The sequence below is a fragment of the Simochromis diagramma genome, unplaced genomic scaffold (genome assembly GCF_900408965.1).
Source record: "Simochromis diagramma unplaced genomic scaffold, fSimDia1.1 OVJJ01000313.1, whole genome shotgun sequence".
Taxonomy (NCBI): domain Eukaryota; kingdom Metazoa; phylum Chordata; class Actinopteri; order Cichliformes; family Cichlidae; genus Simochromis; species Simochromis diagramma.
The window spans coordinates 1,911,603-1,917,465 of NW_024387372.1; the positions used below are offsets into that span (position 1 = coordinate 1,911,603).

Consider the following 5,863-nt stretch of genomic DNA (forward strand, 5'->3'; position numbering starts at 1 on the left):
AGACTAGGGTGCCTTGGTGGTGGGATCCCTTGAGTGTACACACCCGCCTTGTTTAGTTTATTAGTGTGATAGTGTGTTGCACCTGTATGTTGGTGTGTTTTCTTTCTTTAGTTTGTGTGTGGCATCCCTGCCCCTCCACTGGTAAGCCTCAGCTCTGAATACCTTTTTAAGCATATTTGTATGTGAATATTTATGATTGTGTTTTTACTTTGTGTTTTAAATAATTATTAATAAATTGTCAATTTGTTTATCATTGAACCTCGTCTCTGGACTGAGTATAGCGAACCTAGGTGCCTTTTCGGTGATTTAGTGTTATTTCCAGTATTCTCTGGGTGGAATTCCCAGGGTGGCGTTGTCTCTTTTAAAAAAAAAAGAAAAACTGTTAAGAGTATTTATTTTATTTCTACCCCGTCTCGCCACACTTTGTTATCTTTAAATGCCAGAAGTGTGGACAACTGCGAAAACGTGCCATAAAAAGCTAAAAACCTACTGTAGATGGCATCCAATTTATTTTTGTCGAGCGGTAAACGTGCATCTCCTCTGCCTCGTTTTCCCCCTTGAAGATTGCTCACTAGTAGTATTTCCACAGGGAAGACTGCTGTGAGCAGACGCCTCACAAAGGTTGTAGCTGAATTTGCATTAGTAGCATAGGCCCAGGCCAGTTTCTCTACCATGACTCCAGTCCCAACAAAAAGACATTTTGATCAATGTAAGAGACTTAAAGAACAACTACATACCTTTCCAGACTTAAAACTCTGTTTCTCGTCTAGTTTTGATGGCAGTGACATTTATGTATATTCCCGGAGCCGTCGTTCACCTGCAATGTCTGGATGCTAAGCTACTGGATTTCAAAACTTTTTTCTGCATCACTTGTTACTCGCACAGGCATTCCCATGCAAAAGTGAAGCTTTTGTAGAAAAATTGTAGTTTGCCTCTGCTCCACCAGGGGCTGGCTCTAAAACAGAGTCAATCCCCATAGACTCCTTTGTTAAGAAGGGAAACTTCACAGCAGAAACACAGTCAATGAATTTAACACTTGAATTAGATCCATCATACTTATAAGTAGAGTACCAATTTAAAAGTTTGGACATATTTTCCCATTAAATCTAATAGGAAAGTCTGTCCAAACTTTTACTGGTACTGTGTTTAAGGTTGGATCAACTGTAAGTAGAAAGACAGTAGATCCAATTTATGCACTTCATCCATTTATTCTTTAAAATTCCATTACCTTTGATGACTGCGATTCCTTTGTTGATAGAATGACAGATGCCGGTGTTGAGAAGGATGAAGTAGATTTGGGAGGGGGCAGCAGCGAACCATCTGATGATGAACCGGGCGTGGACTGCAAAGAAATCTGGGGAAGCTCCAAACTGGATCTCTTAAGAGGTTCAGCCAAATTAATCACCTTTTCATCGTCTTCATGAGTTCTGGCACATCTATATATAGTAAATTAATAAAAAAATGATTACCAGAATGGTTTATACATAGGCTAGAGTGACTTTTTCAAATATATTGGCTGTTTAATTGTTAAATTAGTGATAGGAAGTGATACCTTGGACAAGCAACTCCTTCAGTTTATCATTCTCTTGTTTCAGGTCTTGGATCTTCCGCTTTAGATCAACTACTGTCTTTTTTGGACTTTTTTCACCATAAGCGACTGAAGGTGTACAGAATGACTGTACATTGCAAGGAATTCCTGTGCAGGGTCTTTCTTTGAAGGAGCCTTTGACTTCTGGACATGAAAAAAGATAGTCAAAGCTGCCATAAAAGTTATGAATATAAAGTGTAAAGACAACAGATTCAATAGCTGTGCCCCAAAGTGTAGGGTGCATACTTCAAAGAGCTGATTTCTTAGCCACATACAGTACCAGTCAAAAGTTTGTACAATTTTCAATTAAATATAATGGGAAAGTGTGTCCAAACTTTTAACTGGTACTGCACATCACAGAACTGTAACTAGGCCTGTTCCAAAGATTGGGCTCATTTGAATACAGTTTAAAAAAAAAAAAGTTTACCATTCTTCAATTTAGGAGGCTACAAGTGATTTTTTCCTTTAACAAATCCTGACAATCATTGTATACAAATGACCTTTGTGTGCAGTAGAATAGGGGGACCACTGGTGGAGTTCCTTTTCTTAAATGTAAATATGTTTCAGTTTTAAAATTATATCTGATCTGAAAAGGTAAAAATCAGTAAAATATATATATTTTTTAGGGAAAGAGAAGTACTACAGTCATTGCTTGGTGACAGAAATGGTGTGTAACATAATAGAAAGATGTTGAGGATGTTCAGACATAACCAGGAAATGCTACTTGCAGGCTACACTGTTCCGTTTCATAAGGCTGTAGCCTGCATAGACTCCATCCCATGGTAGATGTACAATACAATAGTGTCAACTTTTTAAAGGAGCCATCACCTAAAATGTTTCATTTTCCACATGAAAACATGTATATAATGGTTTCCTAATGACTGACACTAGCATAGAAGCCAATATTTAAAGATGGAGTGTTTAGATAACATGTAAAACACGGATACTACAAAATGGTTCCAAGTGAAATGTCACCTTGAGTTGCAATGGCTGCGACAGAATCAGAGTCTCATTTGGATCGGAGTCATCAGAATCATCCTGATAGTTTTCAGGATGGACAGATACCCTCTTGGTCAGGTCCGCTGGTTCATTTTCCTTCAGCAGTGCATTAATTTTCCGAGCTGCCTCAAAACGAGTAGCTAGAGCACAAAGGAGGAAACAAAAAGACATTACAACAATCCGCTCATTACTCCACAGGTGTTTTTTTTTTTAAATCACCAGACTATGTCCTGTTTTCAGGTAATTGCAGTAATGAATGTTATTTTTTACTCCTGACTAAAAACACAACTGAACACTGGAATGGTTCTTCGACCTGTGTGAAAGAGAGAGCTAACAAAGAAAAGAGAACATTTGTATATGGGATAGAGAAAGAGAAGACAGCAGTAACAGTGTCTAGTTTTGTGTTGAGTTGTGATTCACATAGTGCATTTAGCAAAAAACAAACAATTCCTATTTCACAGAATTTCCATCCATGTGAAACATAAAATATACAACTATTCAACATCTAAAAGCAACCATCTCATTAGTCAGGGGTTAGGGTTAAAAGGAGTAGGAGCCACGTTTAGGAGATTTACTGTGTTAATATGTAAACCTTTACTTAGAGCAGAGTAAAGACGAGTGATAAAATACAAAACTGTTGCGACTTTATGTAATGTATACTTAATGTATATTAAGTAAACATGTAGTACAGTCTTCAGCTCTCTGGCAAAATGAAGTAAGCACATGACTTGAAAGAGTGAATTCAGTTTTTCTTTAGAGAACTACTTTCAAGTAGAGAAGGACATTCTACATTTCAAATCATTAACAATTACTTACCAGAGACAAAAACAACAGTGCCCCTGTAGTGTGGCCACCCTCCTCGCTGTTTCTTCCCATGGCGCCATTCAATAACTGCCGAGTAAGCGGAAATGGGATTCCCATGCTGGTCCATCTTGGAGTCATCATTGTTAACAGTTTTTACTTCACTAAGCTTTCCATAGTCCTCCCCTTCACTCCACTGCACCACTGCAAACTTCCTCTCTTGTGTTCTGTAGTAAATGAAGGGGGGAGGAAAAAAAGAATTGCTATTTCCTAGCTAGAATGCTAATAAAGGCTTTTTCTTATCAAAAAATATTCTATTTGACATGGTTTCTATAGGCATACTTTTCCCATTTGAACCATTTTAATGCTACCAAGTGCTATGTTGCAAGCATAATTCTCTGAAGAGAGCATTTCCACGTTGGTCACTTGTTTCTATGTGACCCGTAAAACATCAAACCACTTTTAGCAAGCTATTAGCTTAAGCTAAGTGTTACGATTCGGGGTTGGCATTGTACTGTTTTAGGCGTGACTGTGATGTGTTTCCCTGCATTATTTTGAAAGTCTGTTTTATATCAGTGTGTTCTGTTTACGTTTCCCTGTCTCGTCAGTTCTGAGTTGCCCCAGCTGTGTTTCCCTCCTGTTGTCCATTTCCCTGATTGCTCCCTCTAGGTATTTAAACCCTGTGTTTCCGTTTGTCATGTCAATCTTCCCCCCGGTTGTATTTGTTTGGTGTTGGATGTAATTAAATGGCCTATTTTTGCTTTGATGAAAGTCTGTGTCAGTACTTTCGTTTTTTTGGGATTTTTTTGGAGACCCGTGTTAGTCTTTTTTGTTGGCTTGCCCTCCTCAAGAGCGGTGAGCGTGGGGGCATTTTTCCCTTATTTCTATTTTTCCTATGTTGCATGCCGGTTGCCTAGGCCGGGGTGTAACATAAGTCATTCAAATTCGAAAACATTTAGGAGACTTACCTCTGATATTAGTTTTATTCGTCTCCGTAGTCTCCATCTTTCCAAGACACACTTTATTAGATCGATTTCCCGCTTGTTGTTAAATTACGTAACGAAGCCGTTACCTGATGAGGACCATGTGAGGTCTCGCGGTGAAAGCTGGCCACCTGTACGCTGCAGCATGGCCCGCCCTACTTTGCCTTTGATTGGTGTATCCTCATATTTGACCTTACACTTAACCAATCATGGCAGTCACAGCTGAAAACAAAGTTTTGAGTTCATGCTCTACGTCAGTATTTTCTGTATTTGGCGGTAGAATATGTTTTTCACAGATTATAGACTATACTGACATTCCAACCGAGTTTTGTAACTTAAGAGACAGCGATGCCGAAAAGAAAACATTATAGATCTGACACAAGTGAAATAGACTGGATGCGGAAAAACGTTCCTTCACGTACTTTGACCAGATGGAGAAAACGGTATATGCATCTTTGCCAATAAGTTAATACAGTTGTCAGTTTCTGTCATTGTTATGAAAGCTACAAGAATTTATTTTTTTTTTTAGAAAAATCGACAGAGCTTTGACTGACATCGAACAGCACAACACACAACAACAAGTAAGTGAATGTATATCGTTAATGTCTTATCAGCTACCATAGTAGCACTTGATACAAAGTGTTTGGGTTTTAATACTGTGAGGAGAAAATTGTTAGAAGGCAAAGAAACTCAGACTCAGATATCTTTTTACATGTACATATACATGGGCGATCCCCGGTCACGGTCCGATCTGTTCTGCACCAACGTGTGCACTACAGATGTGACACAGAGGAAACCACCCAGGGCTCTTAGCACATTCTTAATTTATACTTCAAGCAAATTTCCACAGCAGTAGGAGTGGCATGTTCAGAATACAAAAACATTTTTTATGGAAATGTTTTTGTATTCTGAACATGCCAAGGAGAGAAACTGCTAGCTTGTCTGCTGAAACAGGAGGTAGCTTGGTATGTATAGAAACTCAAAACCATTCCCATAAAAGGAGAGAGAGAGAGAGAGAGACCGTTAACTTGTCTGTTAACACAGGAGGTAGTATCGTATGTCACCGCATTCTTCTGCACATATGGTTTCACTCCCTTTTCCTGTGGTCTCCAATTCATAAGCTCTTCTTCCTTTAAATGAAGCTACAACTAAACGTAATCACAAAACTAAAAATCTCTCAACATTCCCTCCTGTTGTAGCAAATTTAAACAAATACATCAATGTGTTTCAGACACAGACCCTACATTGTGAGTGCTTTCAGTCTGGTCATCATAAAATTTGTATCATTCAAACATAATCATTCATCACATTAGTTTCATACTCATCGTCTTCTCCTTCCTCCTCGTCTGGCACAGTGATATATCCAACAAGAGATTGGGATATCATTCTTGATACCATTCCTCTTACACAGGGGATAATGCATGTAGTAAAGATACAAAACATGATAAGTATTAGGCCAATAAACATCAAAACCTTAAACATCAATGTTCTC

General features: G+C 38.5%; 1 long non-coding RNA gene across 1 annotated transcript; it reads right to left on the reverse strand.

Annotated features, from left to right (window-relative positions):
- Window positions 1–1,411: 1,411 nt before the first annotated feature.
- LOC120719343 lies at window positions 1,412–2,958 on the reverse strand. Its single transcript, XR_005692661.1, has 3 exons — window positions 2,564–2,958; window positions 1,553–1,732; window positions 1,412–1,436 (listed from the first exon to the last, which is right to left on the reverse strand). It is a non-coding gene; the product is annotated as an uncharacterized LOC120719343 (long non-coding RNA).
- Window positions 2,959–5,863: the final 2,905 nt, after the last annotated feature.